Raw genomic sequence first — 20,385 nt, forward strand, 5'->3', positions numbered from 1 at the left:
GTTACAGTAGAATGTTACAGTAGAATAGTGTGATAGAATGTTGCAGTAGAATAGTGCGATAGAATGTTACAGTAGAATGTTACAGTAAAATGATAAATTAGAACGTTTTAATAGAATGTTGCAGTATAGAATGTTACATTAGAATGTTATAATAGAATATTACAGTAGAATGATACATTTGAATCTTTCAGTAGAATGTTAAGTTAGAATGTTAATAGAATGTTACATTAGAATGTTTTAATAGAATGTTGCAGTAAAATGTTACAACATAGAATGTTACAGTAAAAAATGTTACAATAGAATGTTACAGTAGAATGATAAATTAGAATGTTACAGTAAAGTAATTAAATTAGAACGTTTTAATAGAATGTTGCAGTAGAATCTTACAGCATAGAATGTTACAGTAGAATGATACATTTGAATAGTTCAGTAGAATGTTACAGTATAGAATGTTAGAATAGAATGTTACAGTAGAATAGTGCGATAGAATGTTGCAGTAGAATAGTGCGATAGAATGTTGAAGTAGAATGTTACAGTATAGAATGTTACAATAGTATATTACAGCAGAATGATACATTAGCATGTTTCAGTTGAATGCTACAGTAAAGAATGTTACATTAAAATGTTACAGTTTAGAATGTTGCATTAGATGGTTTCAGTAGAATGTTACAGTAAAATGTTAAATTAGAATGTTCTAATAGAATGTTAATATATAAATAAGAATAAATAAAACTCTATTCACATAGTCTGATAACCACTCGGTCCATATTTCCCACCTCTTTACTCCACTAGGAAGTAAAGAGCGGTCATCAATGGCAGAAAGCTTGTGAACTGATTCACGTCTCTGTGCCCGCTTCACGCCCAGTGGGAAATATCACATTTCATCATCGTGGATAGGGAGGCCATACCATTTTGAAACACACTTCTCAAGTCGGAAACTATAGAAATGATCCCTGAAAGTATAGTCTTAGTTTGCTTGAGGATGAAAACGGGATCTGACTTTCAAAATAACAACTATCACCGATGGTTCTCCTTTTGGTACCACCAGAGTATGTTCCTTTGGTGCTGAGGCAGACTGTGAGGCGCTGGACAGAGGCAAACGAAGCCATGCAGGACTTCTTGGATTGATGGACTGCGATCCGCAGTGTGGACCTCTTGGGAGGTAATCCACAGCATTACATTACAAAGTTACAGTATAGAATGTTACATTACAATGTTACAGTATAGAATGTTGCATTAGAATATTACAGTAGAATGATACATTAGAATGTTTTAATAGAATGTTGCAGTAGAGTGTTACAGTATAGAATGTTACATTAAAATGTTACAGTATAGAATGTTACATCAGAATGTTACAGTAGAATAATTTAACAGAATGTTACAGTAGAATGTTACATTAGAATATTTCAATAGAATGTTGCAGTAGAATGTTACAGTAAAGAATGTTACATTACAATGTTACAGTAAAAAATGTTACAATAGAATGTTACAGTAGAATGATAAATTAGAATGTTACAGTAAAGTAATTAAATTAGAACGTTTTAATAGAATGTTGCAGTAGAATCTTACAGCATAGAATGTTACAGTAGAATGATACATTTGAATAGTTCAGTAGAATGTTACAGTATAGAATGTTAGAATAGAATGTTACAGTAGAATAGTGCGATAGAATGTTGGAGTAGAATAGTGCAATAGAATGTTGAAGTAGAATGTTACAGTATAGAATGTTACAATAGTATATTACAGCAGAATGATACATAAGAATGTTTCAGTTGAATAATTCAACAGAATGTTACAGTAGAATGTTACATTAGAATATTTCAATAGAATGTTGCAGTAGAATGTTACAGTAAAGAATGTTACATTACAATGTTACAGTATAAAATGTTACAGTAGAATGTTACAGTAGAATAGTGTGATAGAATGTTGCAGTAGAATAGTGCGATATAATGTTACAGTATAGAATGTTACAGTAGAATGTTACAGTAAAATGATAAATTAGAACGTTTTAATAGAATGTTGCAGTATAGAATGTTACATTAGAATGTTATAATAGAATATTACAGTAGAATGATACATTTGAATCTTTCAGTAGAATGTTAAGTTAGAATGTTAATAGAATGTTACATTAGAATGTTTTAATAGAATGTTGCAGTAAAATGTTACAACATAGAATGTTACAGTAAAAAATGTTACAATAGAATGTTACAGTAGAATGATAAATTAGAATGTTACAGTAAAGTAATTAAATTAGAACGTTTTAATAGAATGTTGCAGTAGAATCTTACAGCATAGAATGTTACAGTAGAATGATACATTTGAATAGTTCAGTAGAATGTTACAGTATAGAATGTTAGAATAGAATGTTACAGTAGAATAGTGCGATAGAATGTTGCAGTAGAATAGTGCGATAGAATGTTGAAGTAGAATGTTACAGTATAGAATGTTACAATAGTATATTACAGCAGAATGATACATTAGCATGTTTCAGTTGAATGCTACAGTAAAGAATGTTACATTAAAATGTTACAGTTTAGAATGTTGCATTAGATGGTTTCAGTAGAATGTTACAGTAAAATGTTAAATTAGAATGTTCTAATAGAATGTTAATATATAAATAAGAATAAATAAAACTCTATTCACATAGTCTGATAACCACTCGGTCCATATTTCCCACCTCTTTACTCCACTAGGAAGTAAAGAGCGGTCATCAATGGCAGAAAGCTTGTGAACTGATTCACGTCTCTGTGCCCGCTTCACGCCCAGTGGGAAATATCACATTTCATCATCGTGGATAGGGAGGCCATACCATTTTGAAACACACTTCTCAAGTCGGAAACTATAGAAATGATCCCTGAAAGTATAGTCTTAGTTTGCTTGAGGATGAAAACGGGATCTGACTTTCAAAATAACAACTATCACCGATGGTTCTCCTTTTGGTACCACCAGAGTATGTTCCTTTGGTGCTGAGGCAGACTGTGAGGCGCTGGACAGAGGCAAACGAAGCCATGCAGGACTTCTTGGATTGATGGACTGCGATCCGCAGTGTGGACCTCTTGGGAGGTAATCCACAGCATTACATTACAAAGTTACAGTATAGAATGTTACAAGAAAATTTTACAGTAGAATGTTTTAATAGAATGTTACAGTAAAAAATGCTACAGTATAGAATGTTACAATAGAATGATACATTAGAACGTTTTAATAGAATGTTGCAGTAGAGTGTTACAGTAGAATGTTACATTGCAAAGTTACAGTATAGAATGTTACAATGCAATTTTACAGTAGAATGTTAATAGAATGTTACATTTGAATGTCTTAATAGAATGTTGCAGTAAAATGTTACATCATAGAATGTCACAGTATAGAATGTTACAGTAGAATTATACATTAGAATGTTACAGTAGAATGATACATTAAGACGGTTTAATAGAATGTTGCAGTAGAGTGTTACAGCATAGAATGTTACAGTAAAGAATGTTACATTACAATGTTACAGTATAAAATGTTACAGTAGAATGTTACAGTAGAATAGTGTGATAGAATGTTGCAGTAGAATAGTGCGATAGAATGTTACAGTAGAATGTTACAGTAAAATGATAAATTAGAACGTTTTAATAGAATGTTGCAGTATAGAATGTTACATTAGAATGTTATAATAGAATATTACAGTAGAATGATACATTTGAATCTTTCAGTAGAATGTTAAGTTAGAATGTTAATAGAATGTTACATTAGAATGTTTTAATAGAATGTTGCAGTAAAATGTTACAACATAGAATGTTACAGTAAAAAATGTTACAATAGAATGTTACAGTAGAATGATAAATTAGAATGTTACAGTAAAGTAATTAAATTAGAACGTTTTAATAGAATGTTGCAGTAGAATCTTACAGCATAGAATGTTACAGTAGAATGATACATTTGAATAGTTCAGTAGAATGTTACAGTATAGAATGTTAGAATAGAATGTTACAGTAGAATAGTGCGATAGAATGTTGCAGTAGAATAGTGCGATAGAATGTTGAAGTAGAATGTTACAGTATAGAATGTTACAATAGTATATTACAGCAGAATGATACATTAGCATGTTTCAGTTGAATGCTACAGTAAAGAATGTTACATTAAAATGTTACAGTTTAGAATGTTGCATTAGATGGTTTCAGTAGAATGTTACAGTAAAATGTTAAATTAGAATGTTCTAATAGAATGTTAATATATAAATAAGAATAAATAAAACTCTATTCACATAGTCTGATAACCACTCGGTCCATAGTTCCCACCTCTTTACTCCACTAGGAAGTAAAGAGCGGTCATCAATGGCAGAAAGCTTGTGAACTGATTCACGTCTCTGTGCCCGCTTCACGCCCAGTGGGAAATATCACATTTCATCATCGTGGATAGGGAGGCCATACCATTTTGAAACACACTTCTCAAGTCGGAAACTATAGAAATGATCCCTGAAAGTATAGTCTTAGTTTGCTTGAGGATGAAAACGGGATCTGACTTTCAAAATAACAACTATCACCGATGGTTCTCCTTTTGGTACCACCAGAGTATGTTCCTTTGGTGCTGAGGCAGACTGTGAGGCGCTGGACAGAGGCAAACGAAGCCATGCAGGACTTCTTGGATTGATGGACTGCGATCCGCAGTGTGGACCTCTTGGGAGGTAATCCACAGCATTACATTACAAAGTTACAGTATAGAATGTTACAAGAGAATTTTACAGTAGAATGTTTTAATAGAATGTTACAGTAAAAAATGCTACAGTATAGAATGTTACAATAGAATGATACATTAGAACGTTTTAATAGAATGTTGCAGTAGAGTGTTACAGTAGAATGTTACATTGCAAAGTTACAGTATAGAATGTTACAATGCAATTTTACAGTAGAATGTTAATAGAATGTTACATTTGAATGTCTTAATAGAATGTTGCAGTAAAATGTTACATCATAGAATGTCACAGTATAGAATGTTACAGTAGAATTATACATTAGAATGTTACAGTAGAATGATACATTAAGACGGTTTAATAGAATGTTGCAGTAGAGTGTTACAGCATAGAATGTTACAGTAAAGAATGTTACATTACAATGTTACAGTATAAAATGTTACAGTAGAATGTTACAGTAGAATAGTGTGATAGAATGTTGCAGTAGAATAGTGCGATAGAATGTTACAGTAGAATGTTACAGTAAAATGATAAATTAGAACGTTTTAATAGAATGTTGCAGTATAGAATGTTACATTAGAATGTTATAATAGAATATTACAGTAGAATGATACATTTGAATCTTTCAGTAGAATGTTAAGTTAGAATGTTAATAGAATGTTACATTAGAATGTTTTAATAGAATGTTGCAGTAAAATGTTACAACATAGAATGTTACAGTAAAAAATGTTACAATAGAATGTTACAGTAGAATGATAAATTAGAATGTTACAGTAAAGTAATTAAATTAGAACGTTTTAATAGAATGTTGCAGTAGAATCTTACAGCATAGAATGTTACAGTAGAATGATACATTTGAATAGTTCAGTAGAATGTTACAGTATAGAATGTTAGAATAGAATGTTACAGTAGAATAGTGCGATAGAATGTTGCAGTAGAATAGTGCGATAGAATGTTGAAGTAGAATGTTACAGTATAGAATGTTACAATAGTATATTACAGCAGAATGATACATTAGCATGTTTCAGTTGAATGCTACAGTAAAGAATGTTACATTAAAATGTTACAGTTTAGAATGTTGCATTAGATGGTTTCAGTAGAATGTTACAGTAAAATGTTAAATTAGAATGTTCTAATAGAATGTTAATATATAAATAAGAATAAATAAAACTCTATTCACATAGTCTGATAACCACTCGGTCCATATTTCCCACCTCTTTACTCCACTAGGAAGTAAAGAGCGGTCATCAATGGCAGAAAGCTTGTGAACTGATTCACGTCTCTGTGCCCGCTTCACGCCCAGTGGGAAATATCACATTTCATCATCGTGGATAGGGAGGCCATACCATTTTGAAACACACTTCTCAAGTCGGAAACTATAGAAATGATCCCTGAAAGTATAGTCTTAGTTTGCTTGAGGATGAAAACGGGATCTGACTTTCAAAATAACAACTATCACCGATGGTTCTCCTTTTGGTACCACCAGAGTATGTTCCTTTGGTGCTGAGGCAGACTGTGAGGCGCTGGACAGAGGCAAACGAAGCCATGCAGGACTTCTTGGATTGATGGACTGCGATCCGCAGTGTGGACCTCTTGGGAGGTAATCCACAGCATTACATTACAAAGTTACAGTATAGAATGTTACAAGAGAATTTTACAGTAGAATGTTTTAATAGAATGTTACAGTAAAAAATGCTACAGTATAGAATGTTACAATAGAATGATACATTAGAACGTTTTAATAGAATGTTGCAGTAGAGTGTTACAGTAGAATGTTACATTGCAAAGTTACAGTATAGAATGTTACAATGCAATTTTACAGTAGAATGTTAATAGAATGTTACATTTGAATGTCTTAATAGAATGTTGCAGTAAAATGTTACATCATAGAATGTCACAGTATAGAATGTTACAGTAGAATTATACATTAGAATGTTACAGTAGAATGATACATTAAGACGGTTTAATAGAATGTTGCAGTAGAGTGTTACAGCATAGAATGTTACAGTAAAGAATGTTACATTACAATGTTACAGTATAAAATGTTACAGTAGAATGTTACAGTAGAATAGTGTGATAGAATGTTGCAGTAGAATAGTGCGATAGAATGTTACAGTAGAATGTTACAGTAAAATGATAAATTAGAACGTTTTAATAGAATGTTGCAGTATAGAATGTTACATTAGAATGTTATAATAGAATATTACAGTAGAATGATACATTTGAATCTTTCAGTAGAATGTTAAGTTAGAATGTTAATAGAATGTTACATTAGAATGTTTTAATAGAATGTTGCAGTAAAATGTTACAACATAGAATGTTACAGTAAAAAATGTTACAATAGAATGTTACAGTAGAATGATAAATTAGAATGTTACAGTAAAGTAATTAAATTAGAACGTTTTAATAGAATGTTGCAGTAGAATCTTACAGCATAGAATGTTACAGTAGAATGATACATTTGAATAGTTCAGTAGAATGTTACAGTATAGAATGTTAGAATAGAATGTTACAGTAGAATGATACATTAAGACGGTTTAATAGAATGTTGCAGTAGAGTGTTACAGCATAGAATGTTACAGTAAAGAATGTTACATTACAATGTTACAGTATAAAATGTTACAGTAGAATGTTACAGTAGAATAGTGTGATAGAATGTTGCAGTAGAATAGTGCGATAGAATGTTACAGTAGAATGTTACAGTAAAATGATAAATTAGAACGTTTTAATAGAATGTTGCAGTATAGAATGTTACATTAGAATGTTATAATAGAATATTACAGTAGAATGATACATTTGAATCTTTCAGTAGAATGTTAAGTTAGAATGTTAATAGAATGTTACATTAGAATGTTTTAATAGAATGTTGCAGTAAAATGTTACAACATAGAATGTTACAGTAAAAAATTTTACAATAGAATGTTACAGTAGAATGATAAATTAGAATGTTACAGTAAAGTAATTAAATTAGAACGTTTTAATAGAATGTTGCAGTAGAATCTTACAGCATAGAATGTTACAGTAGAATGATACATTTGAATAGTTCAGTAGAATGTTACAGTATAGAATGTTAGAATAGAATGTTACAGTAGAATAGTGCGATAGAATGTTGCAGTAGAATAGTGCGATAGAATGTTGAAGTAGAATGTTACAGTATAGAATGTTACAATAGTATATTACAGCAGAATGATACATTAGCATGTTTCAGTTGAATGCTACAGTAAAGAATGTTACATTAAAATGTTACAGTTTAGAATGTTGCATTAGATGGTTTCAGTAGAATGTTACAGTAAAATGTTAAATTAGAATGTTCTAATAGAATGTTAATATATAAATAAGAATAAATAAAACTCTATTCACATAGTCTGATAACCACTCGGTCCATATTTCCCACCTCTTTACTCCACTAGGAAGTAAAGAGCGGTCATCAATGGCAGAAAGCTTGTGAACTGATTCACGTCTCTGTGCCCGCTTCACGCCCAGTGGGAAATATCACATTTCATCATCGTGGATAGGGAGGCCATACCATTTTGAAACACACTTCTCAAGTCGGAAACTATAGAAATGATCCCTGAAAGTATAGTCTTAGTTTGCTTGAGGATGAAAACGGGATCTGACTTTCAAAATAACAACTATCACCGATGGTTCTCCTTTTGGTACCACCAGAGTATGTTCCTTTGGTGCTGAGGCAGACTGTGAGGCGCTGGACAGAGGCAAACGAAGCCATGCAGGACTTCTTGGATTGATGGACTGCGATCCGCAGTGTGGACCTCTTGGGAGGTAATCCACAGCATTACATTACAAAGTTACAGTATAGAATGTTACAAGAGAATTTTACAGTAGAATGTTTTAATAGAATGTTACAGTAAAAAATGCTACAGTATAGAATGTTACAATAGAATGATACATTAGAACGTTTTAATAGAATGTTGCAGTAGAGTGTTACAGTAGAATGTTACATTGCAAAGTTACAGTATAGAATGTTACAATGCAATTTTACAGTAGAATGTTAATAGAATGTTACATTTGAATGTCTTAATAGAATGTTGCAGTAAAATGTTACATCATAGAATGTCACAGTATAGAATGTTACAGTAGAATTATACATTAGAATGTTACAGTAGAATGATACATTAAGACGGTTTAATAGAATGTTGCAGTAGAGTGTTACAGCATAGAATGTTACAGTAAAGAATGTTACATTACAATGTTACAGTATAAAATGTTACAGTAGAATGTTACAGTAGAATAGTGTGATAGAATGTTGCAGTAGAATAGTGCGATAGAATGTTACAGTAGAATGTTACAGTAAAATGATAAATTAGAACGTTTTAATAGAATGTTGCAGTATAGAATGTTACATTAGAATGTTATAATAGAATATTACAGTAGAATGATACATTTGAATCTTTCAGTAGAATGTTAAGTTAGAATGTTAATAGAATGTTACATTAGAATGTTTTAATAGAATGTTGCAGTAAAATGTTACAACATAGAATGTTACAGTAAAAAATGTTACAATAGAATGTTACAGTAGAATGATAAATTAGAATGTTACAGTAAAGTAATTAAATTAGAACGTTTTAATAGAATGTTGCAGTAGAATCTTACAGCATAGAATGTTACAGTAGAATGATACATTTGAATAGTTCAGTAGAATGTTACAGTATAGAATGTTAGAATAGAATGTTACAGTAGAATAGTGCGATAGAATGTTGCAGTAGAATAGTGCGATAGAATGTTGAAGTAGAATGTTACAGTATAGAATGTTACAATAGTATATTACAGCAGAATGATACATTAGCATGTTTCAGTTGAATGCTACAGTAAAGAATGTTACATTAAAATGTTACAGTTTAGAATGTTGCATTAGATGGTTTCAGTAGAATGTTACAGTAAAATGTTAAATTAGAATGTTCTAATAGAATGTTAATATATAAATAAGAATAAATAAAACTCTATTCACATAGTCTGATAACCACTCGGTCCATATTTCCCACCTCTTTACTCCACTAGGAAGTAAAGAGCGGTCATCAATGGCAGAAAGCTTGTGAACTGATTCACGTCTCTGTGCCCGCTTCACGCCCAGTGGGAAATATCACATTTCATCATCGTGGATAGGGAGGCCATACCATTTTGAAACACACTTCTCAAGTCGGAAACTATAGAAATGATCCCTGAAAGTATAGTCTTAGTTTGCTTGAGGATGAAAACGGGATCTGACTTTCAAAATAACAACTATCACCGATGGTTCTCCTTTTGGTACCACCAGAGTATGTTCCTTTGGTGCTGAGGCAGACTGTGAGGCGCTGGACAGAGGCAAACGAAGCCATGCAGGACTTCTTGGATTGATGGACTGCGATCCGCAGTGTGGACCTCTTGGGAGGTAATCCACAGCATTACATTACAAAGTTACAGTATAGAATGTTACAAGAGAATTTTACAGTAGAATGTTTTAATAGAATGTTACAGTAAAAAATGCTACAGTATAGAATGTTACAATAGAATGATACATTAGAACGTTTTAATAGAATGTTGCAGTAGAGTGTTACAGTAGAATGTTACATTGCAAAGTTACAGTATAGAATGTTACAATGCAATTTTACAGTAGAATGTTAATAGAATGTTACATTTGAATGTCTTAATAGAATGTTGCAGTAAAATGTTACATCATAGAATGTCACAGTATAGAATGTTACAGTAGAATTATACATTAGAATGTTACAGTAGAATGATACATTAAGACGGTTTAATAGAATGTTGCAGTAGAGTGTTACAGCATAGAATGTTACAGTAAAGAATGTTACATTACAATGTTACAGTATAAAATGTTACAGTAGAATGTTACAGTAGAATAGTGTGATAGAATGTTGCAGTAGAATAGTGCGATAGAATGTTACAGTAGAATGTTACAGTAAAATGATAAATTAGAACGTTTTAATAGAATGTTGCAGTATAGAATGTTACATTAGAATGTTATAATAGAATATTACAGTAGAATGATACATTTGAATCTTTCAGTAGAATGTTAAGTTAGAATGTTAATAGAATGTTACATTAGAATGTTTTAATAGAATGTTGCAGTAAAATGTTACAACATAGAATGTTACAGTAAAAAATGTTACAATAGAATGTTACAGTAGAATGATAAATTAGAATGTTACAGTAAAGTAATTAAATTAGAACGTTTTAATAGAATGTTGCAGTAGAATCTTACAGCATAGAATGTTACAGTAGAATGATACATTTGAATAGTTCAGTAGAATGTTACAGTATAGAATGTTAGAATAGAATGTTACAGTAGAATAGTGCGATAGAATGTTGCAGTAGAATAGTGCGATAGAATGTTGAAGTAGAATGTTACAGTATAGAATGTTACAATAGTATATTACAGCAGAATGATACATTAGCATGTTTCAGTTGAATGCTACAGTAAAGAATGTTACATTAAAATGTTACAGTTTAGAATGTTGCATTAGATGGTTTCAGTAGAATGTTACAGTAAAATGTTAAATTAGAATGTTCTAATAGAATGTTAATATATAAATAAGAATAAATAAAACTCTATTCACATAGTCTGATAACCACTCGGTCCATATTTCCCACCTCTTTACTCCACTAGGAAGTAAAGAGCGGTCATCAATGGCAGAAAGCTTGTGAACTGATTCACGTCTCTGTGCCCGCTTCACGCCCAGTGGGAAATATCACATTTCATCATCGTGGATAGGGAGGCCATACCATTTTGAAACACACTTCTCAAGTCGGAAACTATAGAAATGATCCCTGAAAGTATAGTCTTAGTTTGCTTGAGGATGAAAACGGGATCTGACTTTCAAAATAACAACTATCACCGATGGTTCTCCTTTTGGTACCACCAGAGTATGTTCCTTTGGTGCTGAGGCAGACTGTGAGGCGCTGGACAGAGGCAAACGAAGCCATGCAGGACTTCTTGGATTGATGGACTGCGATCCGCAGTGTGGACCTCTTGGGAGGTAATCCACAGCATTACATTACAAAGTTACAGTATAGAATGTTACAAGAGAATTTTACAGTAGAATGTTTTAATAGAATGTTACAGTAAAAAATGCTACAGTATAGAATGTTACAATAGAATGATACATTAGAACGTTTTAATAGAATGTTGCAGTAGAGTGTTACAGTAGAATGTTACATTGCAAAGTTACAGTATAGAATGTTACAATGCAATTTTACAGTAGAATGTTAATAGAATGTTACATTTGAATGTCTTAATAGAATGTTGCAGTAAAATGTTACATCATAGAATGTCACAGTATAGAATGTTACAGTAGAATTATACATTAGAATGTTACAGTAGAATGATACATTAAGACGGTTTAATAGAATGTTGCAGTAGAGTGTTACAGCATAGAATGTTACAGTAAAGAATGTTACATTACAATGTTACAGTATAAAATGTTACAGTAGAATGTTACAGTAGAATAGTGTGATAGAATGTTGCAGTAGAATAGTGCGATAGAATGTTACAGTAGAATGTTACAGTAAAATGATAAATTAGAACGTTTTAATAGAATGTTGCAGTATAGAATGTTACATTAGAATGTTATAATAGAATATTACAGTAGAATGATACATTTGAATCTTTCAGTAGAATGTTAAGTTAGAATGTTAATAGAATGTTACATTAGAATGTTTTAATAGAATGTTGCAGTAAAATGTTACAACATAGAATGTTACAGTAAAAAATGTTACAATAGAATGTTACAGTAGAATGATAAATTAGAATGTTACATTAAAGTAATTAAATTAGAACGTTTTAATAGAATGTTGCAGTAGAATCTTACAGCATAGAATGTTACAGTAGAATGATACATTTGAATAGTTCAGTAGAATGTTACAGTATAGAGTGTTAGAATAGAATGTTACAGTAGAATAGTGCAATAGAATGTTGCAGTAGAATAGTGCGATAGAATGTTGAAGTAGAATGTTACAGTATAGAATGTTACAATAGTATATTACAGCAGAATGATACATTAGCATGTTTCAGTTGAATGCTACAGTAAAGAATGTTACATTAAAATGTTACAGTTTAGAATGTTGCATTAGATGGTTTCAGTAGAATGTTACAGTAAAATGTTAAATTAGAATGTTCTAATAGAATGTTAATATATAAATAAGAATAAATAAAACTCTATTCACATAGTCTGATAACCACTCGGTCCATATTTCCCACCTCTTTACTCCACTAGGAAGTAAAGAGCGGTCATCAATGGCAGAAAGCTTGTGAACTGATTCACGTCTCTGTGCCCGCTTCACGCCCAGTGGGAAATATCACATTTCATCATCGTGGATAGGGAGGCCATACCATTTTGAAACACACTTCTCAAGTCGGAAACTATAGAAATGATCCCTGAAAGTATAGTCTTAGTTTGCTTGAGGATGAAAACGGGATCTGACTTTCAAAATAACAACTATCACCGATGGTTCTCCTTTTGGTACCACCAGAGTATGTTCCTTTGGTGCTGAGGCAGACTGTGAGGCGCTGGACAGAGGCAAACGAAGCCATGCAGGACTTCTTGGATTGATGGACTGCGATCCGCAGTGTGGACCTCTTGGGAGGTAATCCACAGCATTACATTACAAAGTTACAGTATAGAATGTTACAAGAGAATTTTACAGTAGAATGTTTTAATAGAATGTTACAGTAAAAAATGCTACAGTATAGAATGTTACAATAGAATGATACATTAGAACGTTTTAATAGAATGTTGCAGTAGAGTGTTACAGTAGAATGTTACATTGCAAAGTTACAGTATAGAATGTTACAATGCAATTTTACAGTAGAATGTTAATAGAATGTTACATTTGAATGTCTTAATAGAATGTTGCAGTAAAATGTTACATCATAGAATGTCACAGTATAGAATGTTACAGTAGAATTATACATTAGAATGTTACAGTAGAATGATACATTAAGACGGTTTAATAGAATGTTGCAGTAGAGTGTTACAGCATAGAATGTTACAGTAAAGAATGTTACATTACAATGTTACAGTATAAAATGTTACAGTAGAATGTTACAGTAGAATAGTGTGATAGAATGTTGCAGTAGAATAGTGCGATAGAATGTTACAGTAGAATGTTACAGTAAAATGATAAATTAGAACGTTTTAATAGAATGTTGCAGTATAGAATGTTACATTAGAATGTTATAATAGAATATTACAGTAGAATGATACATTTGAATCTTTCAGTAGAATGTTAAGTTAGAATGTTAATAGAATGTTACATTAGAATGTTTTAATAGAATGTTGCAGTAAAATGTTACAACATAGAATGTTACAGTAAAAAATGTTACAATAGAATGTTACAGTAGAATGATAAATTAGAATGTTACAGTAAAGTAATTAAATTAGAACGTTTTAATAGAATGTTGCAGTAGAATCTTACAGCATAGAATGTTACAGTAGAATGATACATTTGAATAGTTCAGTAGAATGTTACAGTATAGAATGTTAGAATAGAATGTTACAGTAGAATAGTGCGATAGAATGTTGCAGTAGAATAGTGCGATAGAATGTTGAAGTAGAATGTTACAGTATAGAATGTTACAATAGTATATTACAGCAGAATGATACATTAGCATGTTTCAGTTGAATGCTACAGTAAAGAATGTTACATTAAAATGTTACAGTTTAGAATGTTGCATTAGATGGTTTCAGTAGAATGTTACAGTAAAATGTTAAATTAGAATGTTCTAATAGAATGTTAATATATAAATAAGAATAAATAAAACTCTATTCACATAGTCTGATAACCACTCGGTCCATATTTCCCACCTCTTTACTCCACTAGGAAGTAAAGAGCGGTCATCAATGGCAGAAAGCTTGTGAACTGATTCACGTCTCTGTGCCCGCTTCACGCCCAGTGGGAAATATCACATTTCATCATCGTGGATAGGGAGGCCATACCATTTTGAAACACACTTCTCAAGTCGGAAACTATAGAAATGATCCCTGAAAGTATAGTCTTAGTTTGCTTGAGGATGAAAACGGGATCTGACTTTCAAAATAACAACTATCACCGATGGTTCTCCTTTTGGTACCACCAGAGTATGTTCCTTTGGTGCTGAGGCAGACTGTGAGGCGCTGGACAGAGGCAAACGAAGCCATGCAGGACTTCTTGGATTGATGGACTGCGATCCGCAGTGTGGACCTCTTGGGAGGTAATCCACAGCATTACATTACAAAGTTACAGTATAGAATGTTACAATGGAATTTTACAGTAGAATGTTTTAATAGAATGTTACAGTAAAAAATGCTACAGTATAGAATGTTACAATAGAATGATACATTAGAACGTTTTAATAGAATGTTGCAGTAGAGTGTTACAGTAGAATGTTACATTGCAAAGTTACAGTATAGAATGTTACAATGCAATTTTACAGTAGAATGTTAATAGAATGTTACATTTGAATGTCTTAATAGAATGTTGCAGTAAAATGTTACATCATAGAATGTCACAGTATAGAATGTTACAGTAGAATTATACATTAGAATGTTACAGTAGAATGATACATTAAGACGGTTTAATAGAATGTTGCAGTAGAGTGTTACAGCATAGAATGTTACAGTAAAGAATGTTACATTACAATGTTACAGTATAAAATGTTACAGTAGAATGTTACAGTAGAATAGTGTGATAGAATGTTGCAGTAGAATAGTGCGATAGAATGTTACAGTAGAATGTTACAGTAAAATGATAAATTAGAACGTTTTAATAGAATGTTGCAGTATAGAATGTTACATTAGAATGTTATAATAGAATATTACAGTAGAATGATACATTTGAATCTTTCAGTAGAATGTTAAGTTAGAATGTTAATAGAATGTTACATTAGAATGTTTTAATAGAATGTTGCAGTAAAATGTTACAACATAGAATGTTACAGTAAAAAATGTTACAATAGAATGTTACAGTAGAATGATAAATTAGAATGTTACAGTAAAGTAATTAAATTAGAACGTTTTAATAGAATGTTGCAGTAGAATCTTACAGCATAGAATGTTACAGTAGAATGATACATTTGAATAGTTCAGTAGAATGTTACAGTATAGAATGTTAGAATAGAATGTTACAGTAGAATAGTGCGATAGAATGTTGCAGTAGAATAGTGCGATAGAATGTTGAAGTAGAATGTTACAGTATAGAATGTTACAATAGTATATTACAGCAGAATGATACATTAGCATGTTTCAGTTGAATGCTACAGTAAAGAATGTTACATTAAAATGTTACAGTTTAGAATGTTGCATTAGATGGTTTCAGTAGAATGTTACAGTAAAATGTTAAATTAGAATGTTCTAATAGAATGTGAATATATAAATAAGAATAAATAAAACTCTATTCACATAGTCTGATAACCACTCGGTCCATATTTCCCACCTCTTTACTCCACTAGGAAGTAAAGAGCGGTCATCAATGGCAGAAAGCTTGTGAACTGATTCACGTCTCTGTGCCCGCTTCACGCCCAGTGGGAAATATCACATTTCATCATCGTGGATAGGGAGGCCATACCATTTTGAAACACACTTCTCAAGTCGGAAACTATAGAAATTATCCCTGAAAGTATAGTCTTAGTTTGCTTGAGGATGAAAACGGGATCTGACTTTCAAAATAACAACTATCACCGATGGTTCTCCTTTTGGTACCACCAGAGTATGTTCCTTTGGTGCTGAGGCAGACTGTGAGGCGCTGGACAGAGGCAAACGAAGCCATGCAGGACTTCTTGGATTGATGGACTGCGATCCGCAGTGTGGACCTCTTGGGAGGTAATCCACAGCATTACATTACAAAGTTACAGTATAGAATGTTACAAGAGAATTTTACAGTAGAATGTTTTAATAGAATGTTACAGTAAAAAATGCTACAGTATAGAATGTTACAATAGAATGATACATTAGAACGTTTTAATAGAATGTTGCAGTAGAGTGTTACAGTAGAATGTTACATTGCAAAGTTACAGTATAGAATGTTACAATGCAATTTTACAGTAGAATGTTAATAGAATGTTACATTTGAATGTCTTAATAGAATGTTGCAGTAAAATGTTACATCATAGAATGTCACAGTATAGAATGTTACAGTAGAATTATACATTAGAATGTTACAGTAGAATGATACATTAAGACGGTTTAATAGAATGTTGCAGTAGAGTGTTACAGCATAGAATGTTACAGTAAAGAATGTTACATTACAATGTTACAGTATAAAATGTTACAGTAGAATGTTACAGTAGAATAGTGTGATAGAATGTTGCAGTAGAATAGTGCGATAGAATGTTACAGTAGAATGTTACAGTAAAATGATAAATTAGAACGTTTTAATAGAATGTTGCAGTATAGAATGTTACATTAGAATGTTATAATAGAATATTACAGTAGAATGATACATTTGAATCTTTCAGTAGAATGTTAAGTTAGAATGTTAATAGAATGTTACATTAGAATGTTTTAATAGAATGTTGCAGTAAAATGTTACAACATAGAATGTTACAGTAAAAAATGTTACAATAGAATGTTACAGTAGAATGATAAATTAGAATGTTACAGTAAAGTAATTAAATTAGAACGTTTTAATAGAATGTTGCAGTAGAATCTTACAGCATAGAATGTTACAGTAGAATGATACATTTGAATAGTTCAGTAGAATGTTACAGTATAGAATGTTAGAATAGAATGTTACAGTAGAATAGTGCAATAGAATGTTGCAGTAGAATAGTGCGATAGAATGTTGAAGTAGAATGTTACAGTATAGAATGTTACAATAGTATATTACAGCAGAATGATACATTAGCATGTTTCAGTTGAATGCTACAGTAAAGAATGTTACATTAAAATGTTACAGTTTAGAATGTTGCATTAGATGGTTTCAGTAGAATGTTACAGTAAAATGTTAAATTAGAATGTTCTAATAGAATGTTAATATATAAATAAGAATAAATAAAACTCTATTCACATAGTCTGATAACCACTCGGTCCATATTTCCCACCTCTTTACTCCACTAGGAAGTAAAGAGCGGTCATCAATGGCAGAAAGCTTGTGAACTGATTCACGTCTCTGTGCCCGCTTCACGCCCAGTGGGAAATATCACATTTCATCATCGTGGATAGGGAGGCCATACCATTTTGAAACACACTTCTCAAGTCGGAAACTATAGAAATGATCCCTGAAAGTATAGTCTTAGTTTGCTTGAGGATGAAAACGGGATCTGACTTTCAAAATAACTATCACCGATGGTTCTCCTTTTGGTACCACCAGAGTATGTTCCTTTGGTGCTGAGGCAGACTGTGAGGCGCTGGACAGAGGCAAACGAAGCCATGCAGGACTTCTTGGATTGATGGACTGCGATCCGCAGTGTGGACCTCTTGGGAGGTAATCCACAGCATTACATTACAAAGTTACAGTATAGAATGTTACAATGGAATTTTACAGTAGAATGTTTTAATAGAATGTTACAGTAAAAAATGCTACAGTATAGAATGTTACAATAGAATGATACATTAGAACGTTTTAATAGAATGTTGCAGTAGAGTGTTACAGTAGAATGTTACATTGCAAAGTTACAGTATAGAATGTTACAATGCAATTTTACAGTAGAATGTTAATAGAATGTTACATTTGAATGTCTTAATAGAATGTTGCAGTAAAATGTTACATCATAGAATGTCACAGTATAGAATGTTACAGTAGAATTATACATTAGAATGTTACAGTAGAATGATACATTAAGACGGTTTAATAGAATGTTGCAGTAGAGTGTTACAGCATAGAATGTTACAGTAAAGAATGTTACATTACAATGTTACAGTATAAAATGTTACAGTAGAATGTTACAGTAGAATAGTGTGATAGAATGTTGCAGTAGAATAGTGCGATAGAATGTTACAGTAGAATGTTACAGTAAAATGATAAATTAGAACGTTTTAATAGAATGTTGCAGTATAGAATGTTACATTAGAATGTTATAATAGAATATTACAGTAGAATGATACATTTGAATCTTTCAGTAGAATGTTAAGTTAGAATGTTAATAGAATGTTACATTAGAATGTTTTAATAGAATGTTGCAGTAAAATGTTACAACATAGAATGTTACAGTAAAAAATGTTACAATAGAATGTTACAGTAGAATGATAAATTAGAATGTTACAGTAAAGTAATTAAATTAGAACGTTTTAATAGAATGTTGCAGTAGAATCTTACAGCATAGAATGTTACAGTAGAATGATACATTTGAATAGTTCAGTAGAATGTTACAGTATAGAATGTTAGAATAGAATGTTACAGTAGAATAGTGCGATAGAATGTTGCAGTAGAATAGTGCGATAGAATGTTGAAGTAGAATGTTACAGTATAGAATGTTACAATAGTATATTACAGCAGAATGATACATTAGCATGTTTCAGTTGAATGCTACAGTAAAGAATGTTACATTAAAATGTTACAGTTTAGAATGTTGCATTAGATGGTTTCAGTAGAATGTTACAGTAAAATGTTAAATTAGAATGTTCTAATAGAATGTTAATATATAAATAAGAATAAATAAAACTCTATTCACATAGTCTGATAACCACTCGGTCCATATTTCCCACCTCTTTACTCCACTAGGAAGTAAAGAGCGGTCATCAATGGCAGAAAGCTTGTGAACTGATTCACGTCTCTGTGCCCGCTTCACGCCCAGTGGGAAATATCACATTTCATCATCGTGGATAGGGAGGCCATACCATTTTGAAACACACTTCTCAAGTCGGAAACTATAGAAATTATCCCTGAAAGTATAGTCTTAGTTTGCTTGAGGATGAAAACGGGATCTGACTTTCAAAATAACAACTATCACCGATGGTTCTCCTTTTGGTACCACCAGAGTATGTTCCTTTGGTGCTGAGGCAGACTGTGAGGCGCTGGACAGAGGCAAACGAAGCCATGCAGGACTTCTTGGATTGATGGACTGCGATCCGCAGTGTGGACCTCTTGGGAGGTAATCCACAGCATTACATTACAAAGTTACAGTATAGAATGTTACAAGAGAATTTTACAGTAGAATGTTTTAATAGAATGTTACAGTAAAAAATGCTACAGTATAGAATGTTACAATAGAATGATACATTAGAACGTTTTAATAGAATGTTGCAGTAGAGTGTTACAGTAGAATGTTACATTGCAAAGTTACAGTATAGAATGTTACAATGCAATTTTACAGTAGAATGTTAATAGAATGTTACATTTGAATGTCTTAATAGAATGTTGCAGTAAAATGTTACATCATAGAATGTCACAGTATAGAATGTTACAGTAGAATTATACATTAGAATGTTACAGTAGAATGATACATTAAGACGGTTTAATAGAATGTTGCAGTAGAGTGTTACAGCATAGAATGTTACAGTAAAGAATGTTACATTACAATGTTACAGTATAAAATGTTACAGTAGAATGTTACAGTAGAATAGTGTGATAGAATGTTGCAGTAGAATAGTGCGATAGAATGTTACAGTAGAATGTTACAGTAAAATGATAAATTAGAACGTTTTAATAGAATGTTGCAGTATAGAATGTTACATTAGAATGTTATAATAGAATATTACAGTAGAATGATACATTTGAATCTTTCAGTAGAATGTTAAGTTAGAATGTTAATAGAATGTTACATTAGAATGTTTTAATAGAAT

At 31.7% G+C, this 20,385-nt stretch overlaps 12 non-coding genes across 12 annotated transcripts; all 12 read right to left on the minus strand.

Moving 5' to 3' along the window:
• Positions 1 to 753: 753 nt before the first annotated feature.
• LOC134133037 (small nucleolar RNA U3) lies at positions 754 to 969 on the minus strand. The gene has a single exon (XR_009957166.1). It is a non-coding gene; the product is annotated as a small nucleolar RNA U3 (small nucleolar RNA).
• Positions 970 to 2,654: 1,685 nt separating this feature from the next.
• On the minus strand, positions 2,655 to 2,870 carry LOC134133038 (small nucleolar RNA U3). Its single transcript, XR_009957167.1, has one exon. It is a non-coding gene; the product is annotated as a small nucleolar RNA U3 (small nucleolar RNA).
• A 1,390-nt stretch (positions 2,871 to 4,260) lies between these two features.
• LOC134133062 (small nucleolar RNA U3) lies at positions 4,261 to 4,476 on the minus strand. Its single transcript, XR_009957191.1, has one exon. It is a non-coding gene; the product is annotated as a small nucleolar RNA U3 (small nucleolar RNA).
• A 1,390-nt stretch (positions 4,477 to 5,866) lies between these two features.
• LOC134133039 (small nucleolar RNA U3) lies at positions 5,867 to 6,082 on the minus strand. Its single transcript, XR_009957168.1, has one exon. It is a non-coding gene; the product is annotated as a small nucleolar RNA U3 (small nucleolar RNA).
• Positions 6,083 to 8,046: 1,964 nt separating this feature from the next.
• Positions 8,047 to 8,262, minus strand: LOC134133040 (small nucleolar RNA U3). The gene has a single exon (XR_009957169.1). It is a non-coding gene; the product is annotated as a small nucleolar RNA U3 (small nucleolar RNA).
• Positions 8,263 to 9,652: 1,390 nt separating this feature from the next.
• LOC134133041 (small nucleolar RNA U3) lies at positions 9,653 to 9,868 on the minus strand. Its single transcript, XR_009957170.1, has one exon. It is a non-coding gene; the product is annotated as a small nucleolar RNA U3 (small nucleolar RNA).
• Positions 9,869 to 11,258: 1,390 nt separating this feature from the next.
• On the minus strand, positions 11,259 to 11,474 carry LOC134133042 (small nucleolar RNA U3). Its single transcript, XR_009957171.1, has one exon. It is a non-coding gene; the product is annotated as a small nucleolar RNA U3 (small nucleolar RNA).
• A 1,390-nt stretch (positions 11,475 to 12,864) lies between these two features.
• Positions 12,865 to 13,080, minus strand: LOC134133043 (small nucleolar RNA U3). The gene has a single exon (XR_009957172.1). It is a non-coding gene; the product is annotated as a small nucleolar RNA U3 (small nucleolar RNA).
• Positions 13,081 to 14,470: 1,390 nt separating this feature from the next.
• Positions 14,471 to 14,686, minus strand: LOC134133044 (small nucleolar RNA U3). The gene has a single exon (XR_009957173.1). It is a non-coding gene; the product is annotated as a small nucleolar RNA U3 (small nucleolar RNA).
• A 1,390-nt stretch (positions 14,687 to 16,076) lies between these two features.
• On the minus strand, positions 16,077 to 16,292 carry LOC134133063 (small nucleolar RNA U3). Its single transcript, XR_009957192.1, has one exon. It is a non-coding gene; the product is annotated as a small nucleolar RNA U3 (small nucleolar RNA).
• Positions 16,293 to 17,682: 1,390 nt separating this feature from the next.
• LOC134133045 (small nucleolar RNA U3) lies at positions 17,683 to 17,898 on the minus strand. The gene has a single exon (XR_009957174.1). It is a non-coding gene; the product is annotated as a small nucleolar RNA U3 (small nucleolar RNA).
• A 1,387-nt stretch (positions 17,899 to 19,285) lies between these two features.
• LOC134133064 (small nucleolar RNA U3) lies at positions 19,286 to 19,501 on the minus strand. Its single transcript, XR_009957193.1, has one exon. It is a non-coding gene; the product is annotated as a small nucleolar RNA U3 (small nucleolar RNA).
• Between the last annotated feature and the right edge of the window lie 884 nt (positions 19,502 to 20,385).

The sequence above is a fragment of the Pungitius pungitius genome, chromosome 12 (genome assembly GCF_949316345.1).
Source record: "Pungitius pungitius chromosome 12, fPunPun2.1, whole genome shotgun sequence".
Lineage (NCBI taxonomy): Eukaryota > Metazoa > Chordata > Actinopteri > Perciformes > Gasterosteidae > Pungitius > Pungitius pungitius.